General features: G+C 51.9%; 41 non-coding genes across 41 annotated transcripts; 32 read left to right on the top strand and 9 right to left on the bottom strand.

Moving 5' to 3' along the window:
* Nucleotides 1-3220: 3220 nt before the first annotated feature.
* Trnav-cac lies at nt 3221-3293 on the top strand. The gene has a single exon. It is a non-coding gene; the product is annotated as a tRNA-Val (tRNA).
* A 158-nt stretch (nt 3294-3451) lies between these two features.
* Trnav-aac lies at nt 3452-3524 on the top strand. Its single transcript has one exon. It is a non-coding gene; the product is annotated as a tRNA-Val (tRNA).
* Nucleotides 3525-3718: 194 nt separating this feature from the next.
* Trnap-agg lies at nt 3719-3790 on the bottom strand. Its single transcript has one exon. It is a non-coding gene; the product is annotated as a tRNA-Pro (tRNA).
* Nucleotides 3791-4192: 402 nt separating this feature from the next.
* On the top strand, nt 4193-4265 carry Trnav-cac. The gene has a single exon. It is a non-coding gene; the product is annotated as a tRNA-Val (tRNA).
* Nucleotides 4266-4423: 158 nt separating this feature from the next.
* Nucleotides 4424-4496, top strand: Trnav-aac. Its single transcript has one exon. It is a non-coding gene; the product is annotated as a tRNA-Val (tRNA).
* A 668-nt stretch (nt 4497-5164) lies between these two features.
* Nucleotides 5165-5237, top strand: Trnav-cac. Its single transcript has one exon. It is a non-coding gene; the product is annotated as a tRNA-Val (tRNA).
* A 158-nt stretch (nt 5238-5395) lies between these two features.
* Trnav-aac lies at nt 5396-5468 on the top strand. The gene has a single exon. It is a non-coding gene; the product is annotated as a tRNA-Val (tRNA).
* A 194-nt stretch (nt 5469-5662) lies between these two features.
* Trnap-agg lies at nt 5663-5734 on the bottom strand. The gene has a single exon. It is a non-coding gene; the product is annotated as a tRNA-Pro (tRNA).
* A 402-nt stretch (nt 5735-6136) lies between these two features.
* Nucleotides 6137-6209, top strand: Trnav-cac. Its single transcript has one exon. It is a non-coding gene; the product is annotated as a tRNA-Val (tRNA).
* A 158-nt stretch (nt 6210-6367) lies between these two features.
* Nucleotides 6368-6440, top strand: Trnav-aac. Its single transcript has one exon. It is a non-coding gene; the product is annotated as a tRNA-Val (tRNA).
* A 194-nt stretch (nt 6441-6634) lies between these two features.
* On the bottom strand, nt 6635-6706 carry Trnap-agg. The gene has a single exon. It is a non-coding gene; the product is annotated as a tRNA-Pro (tRNA).
* A 402-nt stretch (nt 6707-7108) lies between these two features.
* Trnav-cac lies at nt 7109-7181 on the top strand. The gene has a single exon. It is a non-coding gene; the product is annotated as a tRNA-Val (tRNA).
* A 158-nt stretch (nt 7182-7339) lies between these two features.
* Nucleotides 7340-7412, top strand: Trnav-aac. The gene has a single exon. It is a non-coding gene; the product is annotated as a tRNA-Val (tRNA).
* Nucleotides 7413-8080: 668 nt separating this feature from the next.
* On the top strand, nt 8081-8153 carry Trnav-cac. The gene has a single exon. It is a non-coding gene; the product is annotated as a tRNA-Val (tRNA).
* A 158-nt stretch (nt 8154-8311) lies between these two features.
* On the top strand, nt 8312-8384 carry Trnav-aac. The gene has a single exon. It is a non-coding gene; the product is annotated as a tRNA-Val (tRNA).
* A 194-nt stretch (nt 8385-8578) lies between these two features.
* On the bottom strand, nt 8579-8650 carry Trnap-agg. Its single transcript has one exon. It is a non-coding gene; the product is annotated as a tRNA-Pro (tRNA).
* A 402-nt stretch (nt 8651-9052) lies between these two features.
* On the top strand, nt 9053-9125 carry Trnav-cac. The gene has a single exon. It is a non-coding gene; the product is annotated as a tRNA-Val (tRNA).
* Nucleotides 9126-9283: 158 nt separating this feature from the next.
* Nucleotides 9284-9356, top strand: Trnav-aac. Its single transcript has one exon. It is a non-coding gene; the product is annotated as a tRNA-Val (tRNA).
* Nucleotides 9357-10024: 668 nt separating this feature from the next.
* Nucleotides 10025-10097, top strand: Trnav-cac. The gene has a single exon. It is a non-coding gene; the product is annotated as a tRNA-Val (tRNA).
* A 158-nt stretch (nt 10098-10255) lies between these two features.
* On the top strand, nt 10256-10328 carry Trnav-aac. Its single transcript has one exon. It is a non-coding gene; the product is annotated as a tRNA-Val (tRNA).
* Nucleotides 10329-10522: 194 nt separating this feature from the next.
* On the bottom strand, nt 10523-10594 carry Trnap-agg. Its single transcript has one exon. It is a non-coding gene; the product is annotated as a tRNA-Pro (tRNA).
* Nucleotides 10595-10996: 402 nt separating this feature from the next.
* Trnav-cac lies at nt 10997-11069 on the top strand. The gene has a single exon. It is a non-coding gene; the product is annotated as a tRNA-Val (tRNA).
* Nucleotides 11070-11227: 158 nt separating this feature from the next.
* On the top strand, nt 11228-11300 carry Trnav-aac. Its single transcript has one exon. It is a non-coding gene; the product is annotated as a tRNA-Val (tRNA).
* Nucleotides 11301-11968: 668 nt separating this feature from the next.
* Trnav-cac lies at nt 11969-12041 on the top strand. Its single transcript has one exon. It is a non-coding gene; the product is annotated as a tRNA-Val (tRNA).
* Nucleotides 12042-12199: 158 nt separating this feature from the next.
* Nucleotides 12200-12272, top strand: Trnav-aac. The gene has a single exon. It is a non-coding gene; the product is annotated as a tRNA-Val (tRNA).
* A 194-nt stretch (nt 12273-12466) lies between these two features.
* Trnap-agg lies at nt 12467-12538 on the bottom strand. Its single transcript has one exon. It is a non-coding gene; the product is annotated as a tRNA-Pro (tRNA).
* A 402-nt stretch (nt 12539-12940) lies between these two features.
* Trnav-cac lies at nt 12941-13013 on the top strand. The gene has a single exon. It is a non-coding gene; the product is annotated as a tRNA-Val (tRNA).
* Nucleotides 13014-13171: 158 nt separating this feature from the next.
* Trnav-aac lies at nt 13172-13244 on the top strand. Its single transcript has one exon. It is a non-coding gene; the product is annotated as a tRNA-Val (tRNA).
* A 668-nt stretch (nt 13245-13912) lies between these two features.
* Trnav-cac lies at nt 13913-13985 on the top strand. The gene has a single exon. It is a non-coding gene; the product is annotated as a tRNA-Val (tRNA).
* Nucleotides 13986-14143: 158 nt separating this feature from the next.
* On the top strand, nt 14144-14216 carry Trnav-aac. Its single transcript has one exon. It is a non-coding gene; the product is annotated as a tRNA-Val (tRNA).
* A 194-nt stretch (nt 14217-14410) lies between these two features.
* On the bottom strand, nt 14411-14482 carry Trnap-agg. Its single transcript has one exon. It is a non-coding gene; the product is annotated as a tRNA-Pro (tRNA).
* A 402-nt stretch (nt 14483-14884) lies between these two features.
* On the top strand, nt 14885-14957 carry Trnav-cac. Its single transcript has one exon. It is a non-coding gene; the product is annotated as a tRNA-Val (tRNA).
* Nucleotides 14958-15115: 158 nt separating this feature from the next.
* Trnav-aac lies at nt 15116-15188 on the top strand. The gene has a single exon. It is a non-coding gene; the product is annotated as a tRNA-Val (tRNA).
* A 194-nt stretch (nt 15189-15382) lies between these two features.
* Trnap-agg lies at nt 15383-15454 on the bottom strand. The gene has a single exon. It is a non-coding gene; the product is annotated as a tRNA-Pro (tRNA).
* A 402-nt stretch (nt 15455-15856) lies between these two features.
* On the top strand, nt 15857-15929 carry Trnav-cac. Its single transcript has one exon. It is a non-coding gene; the product is annotated as a tRNA-Val (tRNA).
* A 158-nt stretch (nt 15930-16087) lies between these two features.
* On the top strand, nt 16088-16160 carry Trnav-aac. The gene has a single exon. It is a non-coding gene; the product is annotated as a tRNA-Val (tRNA).
* Nucleotides 16161-16828: 668 nt separating this feature from the next.
* Trnav-cac lies at nt 16829-16901 on the top strand. The gene has a single exon. It is a non-coding gene; the product is annotated as a tRNA-Val (tRNA).
* A 158-nt stretch (nt 16902-17059) lies between these two features.
* Nucleotides 17060-17132, top strand: Trnav-aac. Its single transcript has one exon. It is a non-coding gene; the product is annotated as a tRNA-Val (tRNA).
* A 194-nt stretch (nt 17133-17326) lies between these two features.
* Nucleotides 17327-17398, bottom strand: Trnap-agg. Its single transcript has one exon. It is a non-coding gene; the product is annotated as a tRNA-Pro (tRNA).
* Nucleotides 17399-17800: 402 nt separating this feature from the next.
* On the top strand, nt 17801-17873 carry Trnav-cac. Its single transcript has one exon. It is a non-coding gene; the product is annotated as a tRNA-Val (tRNA).
* A 158-nt stretch (nt 17874-18031) lies between these two features.
* On the top strand, nt 18032-18104 carry Trnav-aac. The gene has a single exon. It is a non-coding gene; the product is annotated as a tRNA-Val (tRNA).
* Nucleotides 18105-18151: the final 47 nt, after the last annotated feature.

The following is an 18151-nucleotide window of genomic DNA, read 5'->3' as shown; positions in this document are numbered from 1 at the left end:
CCATAATGGATGAGAACTTTTCGCAGTTTAGGCTTTGCCCTGTGGCACCACCAGTCTAGTACTGAGACATGCCTGTTTACGGAGCGGAGGCACATCGCCCACGCTTCTGTCAAACTTTCCTCTAGTCCGTCTTCCTGCATCAGTGACATGTTAAGGTGCCATTGACTTCTGAAACGACGAGTAGGTTGCGCAGTAAGGCTGACGGTAGCAAGCACGGCACTATGATCAGAAAAGTAGACAGGAGTCGTCTCCGCTTTAATGAAAGAGCTGACTAGACTTTGCGATATGTAGAGTCTGTCAATTCTACTTCGTGATTGAGGACCGATATATGTGAAAGCCACAAATGTGGGATACGTTATTTCCCAAGCATCTTTAAGCTGTAAAACAGTGACAAAACGCTTCAATTCATTGCAGTTATTAAAATTTGGAACCTGGTCTTTTTTATTGATCACACAATTAAAATCACCGCCGATTATAAGATCCGTTGGGTTTTTCCGCAATAAATAAATGATCTCGTTTTTAAAGAACTGTGCTCTTGCCATTCTATTGGATGTGCCGGAAGGGGCATACAGATTGATAAGAGTAAAACCAAAGACTTTTATACCTATCGCTCTGCCGGATTCCAATCTTTCAATATCTGTGACAGGGATCCCCTCCCTGACTAAAATTGCTGTCCCTATGTTAGTGTCAAGCGAGACATTTGAAATAGACAAATATCCTGGCACTGTAAGGTTAGTGAGTACAACTTCTTGTAGGAAAACAATGTCCGTCCCCGACTCATATAGGTACTCTTTGAGCGCCGCAATTTTAGTCGTCGATGTAATCCTGTTAATATTGATAGTTGCAAAAGTATACGCCTGGGACATGTAGTTTACATAAAAATGGACATAAAGGAATAAAAAAAATTGTAAAATAATGATAAAAACAGGGAGCTGTGTCGCTTCTAGAAGGGATAAAATATTCCACTTCAACAAGCACCTGCAAGAATAATCTACAGAGAAATACCTATGAGTATGGAAAATACATGAACCACTGCGTTTGGTTCCTCCGAAAAATGACTAAGACAATAGGACAATCAGAACGTAAAGCGGTTCAACGATATTTTTTCCCCCTTTTTTGTTTTTTTTTTTTTTGGTGAATGGTGATCCTCAGTGTGGTGGAGTATTCCTAAGTTCTCGGGTTTTTGTTTTGCAGAGGGGCTTTCCATCAGTAATGGTACTTGAAGGTACATCCTTAGGTTTTTCCGTAATAATTTCATACAGGACATTCTTGGCCGTTGCGTCATCTTGTCCAGGTTGTTGTTTGCTTTGGTTACGGGAAGCTTTGAGATTAGGTTGCGGTTTGAGTCTACGTCTTTGGACATCGTGGTTCAACGCGCCGTCCTTCGCGTTGTCTATCTTCACCACCGTAGAGACCGAAGCTGCCTCAACAGTGTCCTGTTCATGACGTCCACTTCCTTGTCCTTCCGGCACTAACTCCAGGGCACTGACTGAATCGGTTGGTTGGGGGTCGGTAAGTTCGTGAATACGGTTCTGCTCCGTCACCTCATGGGGTTCGGAGTGCGGCACGTCCGTCGCCGCGACAACCGTTACTGCTTCGCCTCTGTGGTCGGTTGGTACCTGTGCGGCAGCCGACAGCGGTTGGGTTGGCTTAGCCGCTGTCGTCATTTCCATACATGTGCTGTCTGTTTCCTCTAACACATTTGCGTCACACTGCTTCTGTTTGCGGGTGGAGGGGGAGTTGCGGGAGGACTCGCCGTCCGAGCCGTCATCAGTCACCTCCAACGGTCGTTTCTTATTCTGAAGATCGCATTCGGGAACAGAAGGGTGACTTGTTATTACTTGCAGAGGTGGGAACTCTGTGTTAGTTACAGCGGGCATTGTAGAAGTACCTGCACCACTGTCATTAGCAGAAGGAGGGGAGTTGTTGCTTGGTAAGACGTCGCTAAGGGTCAATTTTTGACGCTGTGTTAGATTATTCCGGAGGACAAAAACACGGCGTGGACAATCTTGTCTGAAATGACCTGTCTCGTTACAAATATTACACGTACGCTCCTGTCCAGAATAAACAACATGTGCTTTATGACCTGCAACAGATATATGGGACGGAATATTGGCTTTCACCTCCATTTCGACGGACCTAATGCCATTATAACACTGTATCTTGTACAGCTTCGACCATCTTTCGTTATAGATGGATTTAACTTCCCCATATTTAGATAGAGCGTCTTTGATCAACTGATTGTCAACTTCGATAGGAACGTTCAAAATCCTCACATTGGTGTACATGATATCAGCTTTTCGTACAGAAACATTACTTGTTGAACCATCTCGATGAACAAATTCAACAGAATTACCCCATTTTGCAATTAACTTATCGACAGTCACGGAGTTCAGAAATTTAACATAAACACAGTATTTTTCTGCATCTAACTGCGTGGTGTGAACAGAGTCAGAATTGATACAGATTACCTCGGTGAGCCAGTCATGGATCTCCAGTGCAGTGGGTTGGACCGGCCGGGTTTCCTTCTCGAACGAGAAGACTAACGTATTCTTCCTGACGGTGTCAGACATGATCTTCTGTGCCGACGAAATTCCGGTACAAACCGAAATCGCGACGAAGAACGAAACGGAGAATGGACAATAACACTTCACAAACACTTATCAGGACCACCAAATGCAATAACACTACGAAAATGCACAGACAGCTGTACGTAAACACAAAACACCGGCGATTGCGCTAGCGTGTGCGGAGCAAGCAACAAGCACGTCCGACCGCGGCGACGGCTAAAGCCAGAATGCCACTAGACCAACGAGCCCTGTGACACGGCGAATGCCAATTATTGCAGTCCCTAGATGTCGTCCAGGGTGCCCTGGAAGTCTCGTGTACGCTGGCGGGATGGGGGCGGCGCGAATTCCCGCGGTCGGCGGCCTTCCTGGGCTATTGGTACCTTCATGTAGAGCTGCCGCTGGGCTCGCACTGCCTGCTGCTGAGAAAGTGATTGCTTTTGCTGATATGACTTGCAATAACGACTGCGCGAAACGCCGCTATCTCGTTAGGGGTGCTACGGCAGACACCCTCTCGAGCACCCCGAAGACTTCTTGAGCCCTCGGCTGTGATGGGTTCCAGGCTGACAAAAGAACTGTCGTGTGTGCATTCGCGGACGAGAGAAAGGCTGAGGCATATTCGAGTGAACAAGGATGGACTCCTCGGGTCCGTCGTTTCCGTAGTGTAGCGGTTATCACGTCTGCTTCACACGCAGAAGGTCCCCGGTTCGATCCCGGGCGGGAACAGTATTTTCCTGCCTATGTCGTATTGTCCTCCAATGAGCCACGTCGTGTGTGGATCTGCTGCATGTCCCTTCGTTTTGCAAGTACCACATTTATTGAATTTGTTAGTTACGATGGCAACATCACTACAAGTTGTCTGTGAAGTAAGATTCACACAACCAGTTTCCGTGGTGTAGCGGTTATCACGTCTGCCTAACACGCAAAAGGTCCCCTGTTCGATCCCGGGTGGAAACACTTTTTCACCACTTTCAGCAAGACTTACTAACATGCATCTGCTACCATCTGTACCCGAAACCTTCGTAATCGCCTTCACGCGTCGGACCAGAGTGTCAATTGCTCACATCGAATAAGAAATTCATTTGATATTGACGGCGAGCTTTTTGCGCTGACTCAGCCACTGACGTGCGATCAGTTTGCACAAAACGCTAGGGCTCGTCCGGGATTTGAACCCGGGACCTCCTGCACCCTAAGCAGGAATCATACCACTAGACCAACGAGCCCTGTGACACGGCGAATGCCAATTATTGCAGTCCCTAGATGTCGTCCAGGGTGCCCTGGAAGTCTCGTGTACGCTGGCGGGATGGGGGCGGCGCGAATTCCCGCGGTCGGCGGCCTTCCTGGGCTATTGGTACCTTCATGTAGAGCTGCCGCTGGGCTCGCACTGCCTGCTGCTGAGAAAGTGATTGCTTTTGCTGATATGACTTGCAATAACGACTGCGCGAAACGCCGCTATCTCGTTAGGGGTGCTACGGCAGACACCCTCTCGAGCACCCCGAAGACTTCTTGAGCCCTCGGCTGTGATGGGTTCCAGGCTGACAAAAGAACTGTCGTGTGTGCATTCGCGGACGAGAGAAAGGCTGAGGCACATTCGAGTGAACAAGGATGGACTCCTCGGGTCCGTCGTTTCCGTAGTGTAGCGGTTATCACGTCTGCTTCACACTCAGAAGGTCCCCGGTTCGATCCCGGGCGGGAACAGTATTTTCCTGCCTATGTCGTATTGTCCTCCAATGAGCCACGTCGTGTGTGGATCTGCTGCATGTCCCTTCGTTTTGCAAGTACCACATTTATTGAATTTGTTAGTTACGATGGCAACATCACTACAAGTTGTCTGTGAAGTAAGATTCACACAACCAGTTTCCGTGGTGTAGCGGTTATCACGTCTGCCTAACACGCAAAAGGTCCCCTGTTCGATCCCGGGTGGAAACACTTTTTCACCACTTTCAGCAAGACTTACTAACATGCATCTGCTACCATCTGTACCCGAAACCTTCGTAATCGCCTTCACGCGTCGGACCAGAGTGTCAATTGCTCACATCGAATAAGAAATTCATTTGATATTGACGGCGAGCTTTTTGCGCTGACTCAGCCACTGACGTGCGATCAGTTTGCACAAAACGCTTGGGCTCGTCCGGGATTTGAACCCGGGACCTGCTGCACCCTTAGCATGAATCATACACCTAGACCAACGAGCCCTGTGACACGGCGAATGCCATATATTGCAGTCCCTCGACGTCGTCCAGGGTGCCCTGGAGGTCTCGTGTACGCTGGCGGGATGGGGGCGGCGCGAATTCCCGCGGTCGGCGGCCTTCCTGGGCTATTGGTACCTTCATGTAGACCTGCCGCTGGGCTGGCACTGCCTGCTGCTGAGAAAGTGATTGATTTTGCTGATATGACTTGCAATAACGACTGCGCGAAACGCCGCTATCTCGTTAGGGGTGCTACGGCAGACACCCTCTCGAGCACCCCGAAGACTTCTTGAGCCCTCGGCTGTGATGGGTTCCAGGCTGACAAAAGAACTGTCGTGTGTGCATTCGCGGACTAGAGAAAGGCTGAGGCAAGTTCGAGTGAACAAGGATGGACTCCTCGGGTCCGTCGTTTCCGTAGTGTAGCGGTTATCACGTCTGCTTCACACGCAGAAGGTCCCCGGTTCGATCCCGGGCGGGAACAGTATTTTCTTGCCTATGTCGTATTGTCCTCCAATGAGCCACGTCGTGTGTGGATCTGCTGCATGTCCCTTCGTTTTGCAAGTACCACATTTATTGAATTTTTGAGTTACGATGGCAACATCACTACAAGTTGTCTGTGAAGTAAGGTGCACACAAGCAGTTTCCGTGGTGTAGCGGTTATCACGTCTGCCTAACACACAGAAGGTCCCCGGTTCGATCCCGGGCGGAAACACTTTTTCATCACTTTAAGCAAGACTTACTAACATGCATCTGCTACCATCTGTACCCGAAACCTTCGTAATCGCCTTCACGCGTCGGACCAGAGTGTCAATTGCTCACATCGAATAAGAAATTCATTTGATATTGACGGCGAGCTTTTTGCGCTGACTCAGCCACTGACGTGCGATCAGTTTGCACAAAACGCTAGGGCTCGTCCGGGATTTGAACCCGGGACCTCCTGCACCCTAAGCAGGAATCATACCACTAGACCAACGAGCCCTGTGACACGGCGAATGCCAATTATTGCAGTCCCTAGATGTCGTCCAGGGTGCCCTGGAAGTCTCGTGTACGCTGGCGGGATGGGGGCGGCGCGAATTCCCGCGGTCGGCGGCCTTCCTGGGCTATTGGTACCTTCATGTAGAGCTGCCGCTGGGCTCGCACTGCCTGCTGCTGAGAAAGTGATTGCTTTTGCTGATATGACTTGCAATAACGACTGCGCGAAACGCCGCTATCTCGTTAGGGGTGCTACGGCAGACACCCTCTCGAGCACCCCGAAGACTTCTTGAGCCCTCGGCTGTGATGGGTTCCAGGCTGACAAAAGAACTGTCGTGTGTGCATTCGCGGACTAGAGAAAGGCTGAGGCAAGTTCGAGTGAACAAGGATGGACTCCTCGGGTCCGTCGTTTCCGTAGTGTAGCGGTTATCACGTCTGCTTCACACGCAGAAGGTCCCCGGTTCGATCCCGGGCGGGAACAGTATTTTCTTGCCTATGTCGTATTGTCCTCCAATGAGCCACGTCGTGTGTGGATCTGCTGCATGTCCCTTCGTTTTGCAAGTACCACATTTATTGAATTTTTGAGTTACGATGGCAACATCACTACAAGTTGTCTGTGAAGTAAGGTGCACACAAGCAGTTTCCGTGGTGTAGCGGTTATCACGTCTGCCTAACACACAGAAGGTCCCCGGTTCGATCCCGGGCGGAAACACTTTTTCATCACTTTAAGCAAGACTTACTAACATGCATCTGCTACCATCTGTACCCGAAACCTTCGTAATCGCCTTCACGCGTCGGACCAGAGTGTCAATTGCTCACATCGAATAAGAAATTCATTTGATATTGACGGCGAGCTTTTTGCGCTGACTCAGCCACTGACGTGCGATCAGTTTGCACAAAACGCTAGGGCTCGTCCGGGATTTGAACCCGGGACCTCCTGCACCCTAAGCAGGAATCATACCACTAGACCAACGAGCCCTGTGACACGGCGAATGCCAATTATTGCAGTCCCTAGATGTCGTCCAGGGTGCCCTGGAAGTCTCGTGTACGCTGGCGGGATGGGGGCGGCGCGAATTCCCGCGGTCGGCGGCCTTCCTGGGCTATTGGTACCTTCATGTAGAGCTGCCGCTGGGCTCGCACTGCCTGCTGCTGAGAAAGTGATTGCTTTTGCTGATATGACTTGCAATAACGACTGCGCGAAACGCCGCTATCTCGTTAGGGGTGCTACGGCAGACACCCTCTCGAGCACCCCGAAGACTTCTTGAGCCCTCGGCTGTGATGGGTTCCAGGCTGACAAAAGAACTGTCGTGTGTGCATTCGCGGACGAGAGAAAGGCTGAGGCACATTCGAGTGAACAAGGATGGACTCCTCGGGTCCGTCGTTTCCGTAGTGTAGCGGTTATCACGTCTGCTTCACACGCAGAAGGTCCCCGGTTCGATCCCGGGCGGGAACAGTATTTTCCTGCCTATGTCGTATTGTCCTCCAATGAGCCACGTCGTGTGTGGATCTGCTGCATGTCCCTTCGTTTTGCAAGTACCACATTTATTGAATTTGTTAGTTACGATGGCAACATCACTACAAGTTGTCTGTGAAGTAAGATTCACACAACCAGTTTCCGTGGTGTAGCGGTTATCACGTCTGCCTAACACGCAAAAGGTCCCCTGTTCGATCCCGGGTGGAAACACTTTTTCACCACTTTCAGCAAGACTTACTAACATGCATCTGCTACCATCTGTACCCGAAACCTTCGTAATCGCCTTCACGCGTCGGACCAGAGTGTCAATTGCTCACATCGAATAAGAAATTCATTTGATATTGACGGCGAGCTTTTTGCGCTGACTCAGCCACTGACGTGCGATCAGTTTGCACAAAACGCTAGGGCTCGTCCGGGATTTGAACCCGGGACCTGCTGCACCCTTAGCATGAATCATACACCTAGACCAACGAGCCCTGTGACACGGCGAATGCCATATATTGCAGTCCCTCGACGTCGTCCAGGGTGCCCTGGAGGTCTCGTGTACGCTGGCGGGATGGGGGCGCCGCGAATTCCCGCGGTCGGCGGCCTTCCTGGGCTATTGGTACCTTCATGTAGACCTGCCGCTGGGCTGGCACTGCCTGCTGCTGAGAAAGTGATTGATTTTGCTGATATGACTTGCAATAACGACTGCGCGAAACGCCGCTATCTCGTTAGGGGTGCTACGGCAGACACCCTCTCGAGCACCCCGAAGACTTCTTGAGCCCTCGGCTGTGATGGGTTCCAGGCTGACAAAAGAACTGTCGTGTGTGCATTCGCGGACTAGAGAAAGGCTGAGGCAAGTTCGAGTGAACAAGGATGGACTCCTCGGGTCCGTCGTTTCCGTAGTGTAGCGGTTATCACGTCTGCTTCACACGCAGAAGGTCCCCGGTTCGATCCCGGGCGGGAAAAGTATTTTCTTGCCTATGTCGTATTGTCCTCCAATGAGCCACGTCGCGTGTGGATCTGCTGCATGTCCCTTCGTTTTGCAAGTACCACATTTATTGAATTTTTGAGTTACGATGGCAACATCACTACAAGTTGTCTGTGAAGTAAGGTGCACACAAGCAGTTTCCGTGGTGTAGCGGTTATCACGTCTGCCTAACACACAGAAGGTCCCCGGTTCGATCCCGGGCGGAAACACTTTTTCATCACTTTAAGCAAGACTTACTAACATGCATCTGCTACCATCTGTACCCGAAACCTTCGTAATCGCCTTCACGCGTCGGACCAGAGTGTCAATTGCTCACATCGAATAAGAAATTCATTTGATATTGACGGCGAGCTTTTTGCGCTGACTCAGCCACTGACGTGCGATCAGTTTGCACAAAACGCTAGGGCTCGTCCGGGATTTGAACCCGGGACCTCCTGCACCCTAAGCAGGAATCATACCCCTAGACCAACGAGCCCTGTGACACGGCGAATGCCAATTATTGCAGTCCCTAGATGTCGTCCAGGGTGCCCTGGAAGTCTCGTGTACGCTGGCGGGATGGGGGCGGCGCGAATTCCCGCGGTCGGCGGCCTTCCTGGGCTATTGGTACCTTCATGTAGAGCTGCCGCTGGGCTCGCACTGCCTGCTGCTGAGAAAGTGATTGCTTTTGCTGATATGACTTGCAATAACGACTGCGCGAAACGCCGCTATCTCGTTAGGGGTGCTACGGCAGACACCCTCTCGAGCACCCCGAAGACTTCTTGAGCCCTCGGCTGTGATGGGTTCCAGGCTGACAAAAGAACTGTCGTGTGTGCATTCGCGGACGAGAGAAAGGCTGAGGCACATTCGAGTGAACAAGGATGGACTCCTCGGGTCCGTCGTTTCCGTAGTGTAGCGGTTATCACGTCTGCTTCACACGCAGAAGGTCCCCGGTTCGATCCCGGGCGGGAACAGTATTTTCCTGCCTATGTCGTATTGTCCTCCAATGAGCCACGTCGTGTGTGGATCTGCTGCATGTCCCTTCGTTTTGCAAGTACCACATTTATTGAATTTGTTAGTTACGATGGCAACATCACTACAAGTTGTCTGTGAAGTAAGATTCACACAACCAGTTTCCGTGGTGTAGCGGTTATCACGTCTGCCTAACACGCAAAAGGTCCCCTGTTCGATCCCGGGTGGAAACACTTTTTCACCACTTTCAGCAAGACTTACTAACATGCATCTGCTACCATCTGTACCCGAAACCTTCGTAATCGCCTTCACGCGTCGGACCAGAGTGTCAATTGCTCACATCGAATAAGAAATTCATTTGATATTGACGGCGAGCTTTTTGCGCTGACTCAGCCACTGACGTGCGATCAGTTTGCACAAAACGCTAGGGCTCGTCCGGGATTTGAACCCGGGACCTGCTGCACCCTTAGCATGAATCATACACCTAGACCAACGAGCCCTGTGACACGGCGAATGCCATATATTGCAGTCCCTCGACGTCGTCCAGGGTGCCCTGGAGGTCTCGTGTACGCTGGCGGGATGGGGGCGCCGCGAATTCCCGCGGTCGGCGGCCTTCCTGGGCTATTGGTACCTTCATGTAGACCTGCCGCTGGGCTGGCACTGCCTGCTGCTGAGAAAGTGATTGATTTTGCTGATATGACTTGCAATAACGACTGCGCGAAACGCCGCTATCTCGTTAGGGGTGCTACGGCAGACACCCTCTCGAGCACCCCGAAGACTTCTTGAGCCCTCGGCTGTGATGGGTTCCAGGCTGACAAAAGAACTGTCGTGTGTGCATTCGCGGACTAGAGAAAGGCTGAGGCAAGTTCGAGTGAACAAGGATGGACTCCTCGGGTCCGTCGTTTCCGTAGTGTAGCGGTTATCACGTCTGCTTCACACGCAGAAGGTCCCCGGTTCGATCCCGGGCGGGAAAAGTATTTTCTTGCCTATGTCGTATTGTCCTCCAATGAGCCACGTCGTGTGTGGATCTGCTGCATGTCCCTTCGTTTTGCAAGTACCACATTTATTGAATTTTTGAGTTACGATGGCAACATCACTACAAGTTGTCTGTGAAGTAAGGTGCACACAAGCAGTTTCCGTGGTGTAGCGGTTATCACGTCTGCCTAACACACAGAAGGTCCCCGGTTCGATCCCGGGCGGAAACACTTTTTCATCACTTTAAGCAAGACTTACTAACATGCATCTGCTACCATCTGTACCCGAAACCTTCGTAATCGCCTTCACGCGTCGGACCAGAGTGTCAATTGCTCACATCGAATAAGAAATTCATTTGATATTGACGGCGAGCTTTTTGCGCTGACTCAGCCACTGACGTGCGATCAGTTTGCACAAAACGCTAGGGCTCGTCCGGGATTTGAACCCGGGACCTCCTGCACCCTAAGCAGGAATCATACCCCTAGACCAACGAGCCCTGTGACACGGCGAATGCCAATTATTGCAGTCCCTAGATGTCGTCCAGGGTGCCCTGGAAGTCTCGTGTACGCTGGCGGGATGGGGGCGGCGCGAATTCCCGCGGTCGGCGGCCTTCCTGGGCTATTGGTACCTTCATGTAGAGCTGCCGCTGGGCTCGCACTGCCTGCTGCTGAGAAAGTGATTGCTTTTGCTGATATGACTTGCAATAACGACTGCGCGAAACGCCGCTATCTCGTTAGGGGTGCTACGGCAGACACCCTCTCGAGCACCCCGAAGACTTCTTGAGCCCTCGGCTGTGATGGGTTCCAGGCTGACAAAAGAACTGTCGTGTGTGCATTCGCGGACGAGAGAAAGGCTGAGGCACATTCGAGTGAACAAGGATGGACTCCTCGGGTCCGTCGTTTCCGTAGTGTAGCGGTTATCACGTCTGCTTCACACGCAGAAGGTCCCCGGTTCGATCCCGGGCGGGAACAGTATTTTCCTGCCTATGTCGTATTGTCCTCCAATGAGCCACGTCGTGTGTGGATCTGCTGCATGTCCCTTCGTTTTGCAAGTACCACATTTATTGAATTTGTTAGTTACGATGGCAACATCACTACAAGTTGTCTGTGAAGTAAGATGCACACAACCAGTTTCCGTGGTGTAGCGGTTATCACGTCTGCCTAACACGCAAAAGGTCCCCTGTTCGATCCCGGGTGGAAACACTTTTTCACCACTTTCAGCAAGACTTACTAACATGCATCTGCTACCATCTGTACCCGAAACCTTCGTAATCGCCTTCACGCGTCGGACCAGAGTGTCAATTGCTCACATCGAATAAGAAATTCATTTGATATTGACGGCGAGCTTTTTGCGCTGACTCAGCCACTGACGTGCGATCAGTTTGCACAAAACGCTAGGGCTCGTCCGGGATTTGAACCCGGGACCTGCTGCACCCTTAGCATGAATCATACACCTAGACCAACGAGCCCTGTGACACGGCGAATGCCATATATTGCAGTCCCTCGACGTCGTCCAGGGTGCCCTGGAGGTCTCGTGTACGCTGGCGGGATGGGGGCGCCGCGAATTCCCGCGGTCGGCGGCCTTCCTGGGCTATTGGTACCTTCATGTAGACCTGCCGCTGGGCTGGCACTGCCTGCTGCTGAGAAAGTGATTGATTTTGCTGATATGACTTGCAATAACGACTGCGCGAAACGCCGCTATCTCGTTAGGGGAGCTACGGCAGACACCCTCTCGAGCACCCCGAAGACTTCTTGAGCCCTCGGCTGTGATGGGTTCCAGGCTGACAAAAGAACTGTCGTGTGTGCATTCGCGGACTAGAGAAAGGCTGAGGCAAGTTCGAGTGAACAAGGATGGACTCCTCGGGTCCGTCGTTTCCGTAGTGTAGCGGTTATCACGTCTGCTTCACACGCAGAAGGTCCCCGGTTCGATCCCGGGCGGGAAAAGTATTTTCTTGCCTATGTCGTATTGTCCTCCAATGAGCCACGTCGTGTGTGGATCTGCTGCATGTCCCTTCGTTTTGCAAGTACCACATTTATTGAATTTTTGAGTTACGATGGCAACATCACTACAAGTTGTCTGTGAAGTAAGGTGCACACAAGCAGTTTCCGTGGTGTAGCGGTTATCACGTCTGCCTAACACACAGAAGGTCCCCGGTTCGATCCCGGGCGGAAACACTTTTTCATCACTTTAAGCAAGACTTACTAACATGCATCTGCTACCATCTGTACCCGAAACCTTCGTAATCGCCTTCACGCGTCGGACCAGAGTGTCAATTGCTCACATCGAATAAGAAATTCATTTGATATTGACGGCGAGCTTTTTGCGCTGACTCAGCCACTGACGTGCGATCAGTTTGCACAAAACGCTAGGGCTCGTCCGGGATTTGAACCCGGGACCTCCTGCACCCTAAGCAGGAATCATACCCCTAGACCAACGAGCCCTGTGACACGGCGAATGCCAATTATTGCAGTCCCTAGATGTCGTCCAGGGTGCCCTGGAAGTCTCGTGTACGCTGGCGGGATGGGGGCGGCGCGAATTCCCGCGGTCGGCGGCCTTCCTGGGCTATTGGTACCTTCATGTAGAGCTGCCGCTGGGCTCGCACTGCCTGCTGCTGAGAAAGTGATTGCTTTTGCTGATATGACTTGCAATAACGACTGCGCGAAACGCCGCTATCTCGTTAGGGGTGCTACGGCAGACACCCTCTCGAGCACCCCGAAGACTTCTTGAGCCCTCGGCTGTGATGGGTTCCAGGCTGACAAAAGAACTGTCGTGTGTGCATTCGCGGACGAGAGAAAGGCTGAGGCACATTCGAGTGAACAAGGATGGACTCCTCGGGTCCGTCGTTTCCGTAGTGTAGCGGTTATCACGTCTGCTTCACACGCAGAAGGTCCCCGGTTCGATCCCGGGCGGGAACAGTATTTTCCTGCCTATGTCGTATTGTCCTCCAATGAGCCACGTCGTGTGTGGATCTGCTGCATGTCCCTTCGTTTTGCAAGTACCACATTTATTGAATTTGTTAGTTACGATGGCAACATCACTACAAGTTGTCTGTGAAGTAAGATGCACACAACCAGTTTCCGTGGTGTAGCGGTTATCACGTCTGCCTAACACGCAAAAGGTCCCCTGTTCGATCCCGGGTGGAAACACTTTTTCACCACTTTCAGCAAGACTTACTAACATGCATCTGCTACCATCTGTACCCGAAACCTTCGTAATCGCCTTCACGCGTCGGACCAGAGTGTCAATTGCTCACATCGAATAAGAAATTCATTTGATATTGACGGCGAGCTTTTTGCGCTGACTCAGCCACTGACGTGCGATCAGTTTGCACAAAACGCTAGGGCTCGTCCGGGATTTGAACCCGGGACCTGCTGCACCCTTAGCATGAATCATACACCTAGACCAACGAGCCCTGTGACACGGCGAATGCCATATATTGCAGTCCCTCGACGTCGTCCAGGGTGCCCTGGAGGTCTCGTGTACGCTGGCGGGATGGGGGCGCCGCGAATTCCCGCGGTCGGCGGCCTTCCTGGGCTATTGGTACCTTCATGTAGACCTGCCGCTGGGCTGGCACTGCCTGCTGCTGAGAAAGTGATTGATTTTGCTGATATGACTTGCAATAACGACTGCGCGAAACGCCGCTATCTCGTTAGGGGAGCTACGGCAGACACCCTCTCGAGCACCCCGAAGACTTCTTGAGCCCTCGGCTGTGATGGGTTCCAGGCTGACAAAAGAACTGTCGTGTGTGCATTCGCGGACTAGAGAAAGGCTGAGGCAAGTTCGAGTGAACAAGGATGGACTCCTCGGGTCCGTCGTTTCCGTAGTGTAGCGGTTATCACGTCTGCTTCACACGCAGAAGGTCCCCGGTTCGATCCCGGGCGGGAAAAGTATTTTCTTGCCTATGTCGTATTGTCCTCCAATGAGCCACGTCGTGTGTGGATCTGCTGCATGTCCCTTCGTTTTGCAAGTACCACATTTATTGAATTTTTGAGTTACGATGGCAACATCACTACAAGTTGTCTGTGAAGTAAGGTGCACACAAGCAGTTTCCGTGGTGTAGCGGTTATCACGTCTGCCTAACACACAGAAGGTCCCCGGTTCGATCCCGGGCGGAAACACTTTTTCATCACTTTAAGCAAGACTTACTAACATGCATCTGCTACCATCTGTACCCGAAACCTTCGTAATCGCCTTCACGCGTCGGACCAGAGTGTCAATTGCTCACATCGAATAAGAAATTCATTTGATATTGACGGCGAGCTTTTTGCGCTGACTCAGCCACTGACGTGCGATCAGTTTGCACAAAACGCTAGGGCTCGTCCGGGATTTGAACCCGGGACCTCCTGCACCCTAAGCAGGAATCATACCCCTAGACCAACGAGCCCTGTGACACGGCGAATGCCAATTATTGCAGTCCCTAGATGTCGTCCAGGGTGCCCTGGAAGTCTCGTGTACGCTGGCGGGATGGGGGCGGCGCGAATTCCCGCGGTCGGCGGCCTTCCTGGGCTATTGGTACCTTCATGTAGAGCTGCCGCTGGGCTCGCACTGCCTGCTGCTGAGAAAGTGATTGCTTTTGCTGATATGACTTGCAATAACGACTGCGCGAAACGCCGCTATCTCGTTAGGGGTGCTACGGCAGACACCCTCTCGAGCACCCCGAAGACTTCTTGAGCCCTCGGCTGTGATGGGTTCCAGGCTGACAAAAGAACTGTCGTGTGTGCATTCGCGGACGAGAGAAAGGCTGAGGCAAGTTCGAGTGAACAAGGATGGACTCCTCGTGTCCGTCGTTTCCGTAGTGTAGCGGTTATCACGTCTGCTTCACACGCAGAAGGTCCCCGGTTCGATCCCGGGCGGGAACAGTATTTTCTTGCCTATGTCGTATTGTCCTCCAATGAGCCACGTCGTGTGTGGATCTGCTGCATGTCCCTTCGTTTTGCAAGTACCACATTTATTGAATTTTTGAGTTACGATGGCAACATCACTACCAGTTGTCTGTGAAGTAAGGTGCACACAAGCAGTTTCCGTGGTGTAGCGGTTATCACGTCTGCCTAACACGCGGAAGGTCCCCGGTTCGATCCCGGGCGGAAACACTTTTTCATCACTTTAAGCAAGACTTACTAACATGCATCTGCTACCATCTGTACCCGAAACCTTCGTAATCGCCTTCACGCGTCGGACCAGAGTGTCAATTGCTCACATCGAATAAGAAATTCATTTGATATTGACGGCGAGCTTTTTGCGCTGACTCAGCCACTGACGTGCGATCAGTTTGCACAAAACGCTAGGGCTCGTCCGGGATTTGAACCCGGGACCTCCTGCACCCTAAGCAGGAATCATACCCCTAGACCAACGAGCCCTGTGACACGGCGAATGCCAATTATTGCAGTCCCTAGATGTCGTCCAGGGTGCCCTGGAAGTCTCGTGTACGCTGGCGGGATGGGGGCGGCGCGAATTCCCGCGGTCGGCGGCCTTCCTGGGCTATTGGTACCTTCATGTAGAGCTGCCGCTGGGCTCGCACTGCCTGCTGCTGAGAAAGTGATTGCTTTTGCTGATATGACTTGCAATAACGACTGCGCGAAACGCCGCTATCTCGTTAGGGGTGCTACGGCAGACACCCTCTCGAGCACCCCGAAGACTTCTTGAGCCCTCGGCTGTGATGGGTTCCAGGCTGACAAAAGAACTGTCGTGTGTGCATTCGCGGACGAGAGAAAGGCTGAGGCACATTCGAGTGAACAAGGATGGACTCCTCGGGTCCGTCGTTTCCGTAGTGTAGCGGTTATCACGTCTGCTTCACACGCAGAAGGTCCCCGGTTCGATCCCGGGCGGGAACAGTATTTTCCTGCCTATGTCGTATTGTCCTCCAATGAGCCACGTCGTGTGTGGATCTGCTGCATGTCCCTTCGTTTTGCAAGTACCACATTTATTGAATTTGTTAGTTACGATGGCAACATCACTACAAGTTGTCTGTGAAGTAAGATGCACACAACCAGTTTCCGTGGTGTAGCGGTTATCACGTCTGCCTAACACGCAAAAGGTCCCCTGTTCGATCCCGGGTGGAAACACTTTTTCACCACTTTCAGCAAGACTTACTAACATGCATCTGCTACCATCTGTACCCGAAACCTTCGTAATCGCCTTCACGCGTCGGACCAGAGTGTCAATTGCTCACATCGAATAAGAAATTCATTTGATATTGACGGCGAGCTTTTTGCGCTGACTCAGCCACTGACGTGCGATCAGTTTGCACAAAACGCTAGGGCTCGTCCGGGATTTGAACCCGGGACCTGCTGCACCCTTAGCATGAATCATACACCTAGACCAACGAGCCCTGTGACACGGCGAATGCCATATATTGCAGTCCCTCGACGTCGTCCAGGGTGCCCTGGAGGTCTCGTGTACGCTGGCGGGATGGGGGCGCCGCGAATTCCCGCGGTCGGCGGCCTTCCTGGGCCATTGGTACCTTCATGTAGACCTGCCGCTGGGCTGGCACTGCCTGCTGCTGAGAAAGTGATTGATTTTGCTGATATGACTTGCAATAACGACTGCGCGAAACGCCGCTATCTCGTTAGGGGAGCTACGGCAGACACCCTCTCGAGCACCCCGAAGACTTCTTGAGCCCTCGGCTGTGATGGGTTCCAGGCTGACAAAAGAACTGTCGTGTGTGCATTCGCGGACGAGAGAAAGGCTGAGGCAAGTTCGAGTGAACAAGGATGGACTCCTCGTGTCCGTCGTTTCCGTAGTGTAGCGGTTATCACGTCTGCTTCACACGCAGAAGGTCCCCGGTTCGATCCCGGGCGGGAACAGTATTTTCTTGCCTATGTCGTATTGTCCTCCAATGAGCCACGTCGTGTGTGGATCTGCTGCATGTCCCTTCGTTTTGCAAGTACCACATTTATTGAATTTTTGAGTTACGATGGCAACATCACTACAAGTTGTCTGTGAAGTAAGGTGCACACAAGCAGTTTCCGTGGTGTAGCGGTTATCACGTCTGCCTAACACGCGGAAGGTCCCCGGTTCGATCCCGGGCGGAAACACTTTTTCATCACTTTAAGCAAGACTTACTAACATGCATCTGCTACCATCTGTACCCGAAACCTTCGTAATCGCCTTCACGCGTCGGACCAGAGTGTCAATTGCTCACATCGAATAAGAAATTCATTTGATATTGACGGCGAGCTTTTTGCGCTGACTCAGCCACTGACGTGCGATCAGTTTGCACAAAACGCTAGGGCTCGTCCGGGATTTGAACCCGGGACCTCCTGCACCCTAAGCAGGAATCATACCCCTAGACCAACGAGCCCTGTGACACGGCGAATGCCAATTATTGCAGTCCCTAGATGTCGTCCAGGGTGCCCTGGAAGTCTCGTGTACGCTGGCGGGATGGGGGCGGCGCGAATTCCCGCGGTCGGCGGCCTTCCTGGGCTATTGGTACCTTCATGTAGAGCTGCCGCTGGGCTCGCACTGCCTGCTGCTGAGAAAGTGATTGCTTTTGCTGATATGACTTGCAATAACGACTGCGCGAAACGCCGCTATCTCGTTAGGGGTGCTACGGCAGACACCCTCTCGAGCACCCCGAAGACTTCTTGAGCCCTCGGCTGTGATGGGTTCCAGGCTGACAAAAGAACTGTCGTGTGTGCATTCGCGGACGAGAGAAAGGCTGAGGCACATTCGAGTGAACAAGGATGGACTCCTCGGGTCCGTCGTTTCCGTAGTGTAGCGGTTATCACGTCTGCTTCACACGCAGAAGGTCCCCGGTTCGATCCCGGGCGGGAACAGTATTTTCCTGCCTATGTCGTATTGTCCTCCAATGAGCCACGTCGTGTGTGGATCTGCTGCATGTCCCTTCGTTTTGCAAGTACCACATTTATTGAATTTGTTAGTTACGATGGCAACATCACTACAAGTTGTCTGTGAAGTAAGATGCACACAACCAGTTTCCGTGGTGTAGCGGTTATCACGTCTGCCTAACACGCAAAAGGTCCCCTGTTCGATCCCGGGTGGAAACACTTTTTCACCACTTTCAGCAAGACTTACTAACATGCATCTGCTACCA

This window comes from Schistocerca americana, unplaced genomic scaffold, assembly GCF_021461395.2.
Source record: "Schistocerca americana isolate TAMUIC-IGC-003095 unplaced genomic scaffold, iqSchAmer2.1 HiC_scaffold_220, whole genome shotgun sequence".
NCBI classification, from domain to species: Eukaryota; Metazoa; Arthropoda; class Insecta; order Orthoptera; family Acrididae; genus Schistocerca; species Schistocerca americana.
The sequence above is the reverse complement of the archived record's forward strand: the minus strand, read 5'-3'. Positions and strand labels throughout refer to the sequence as shown.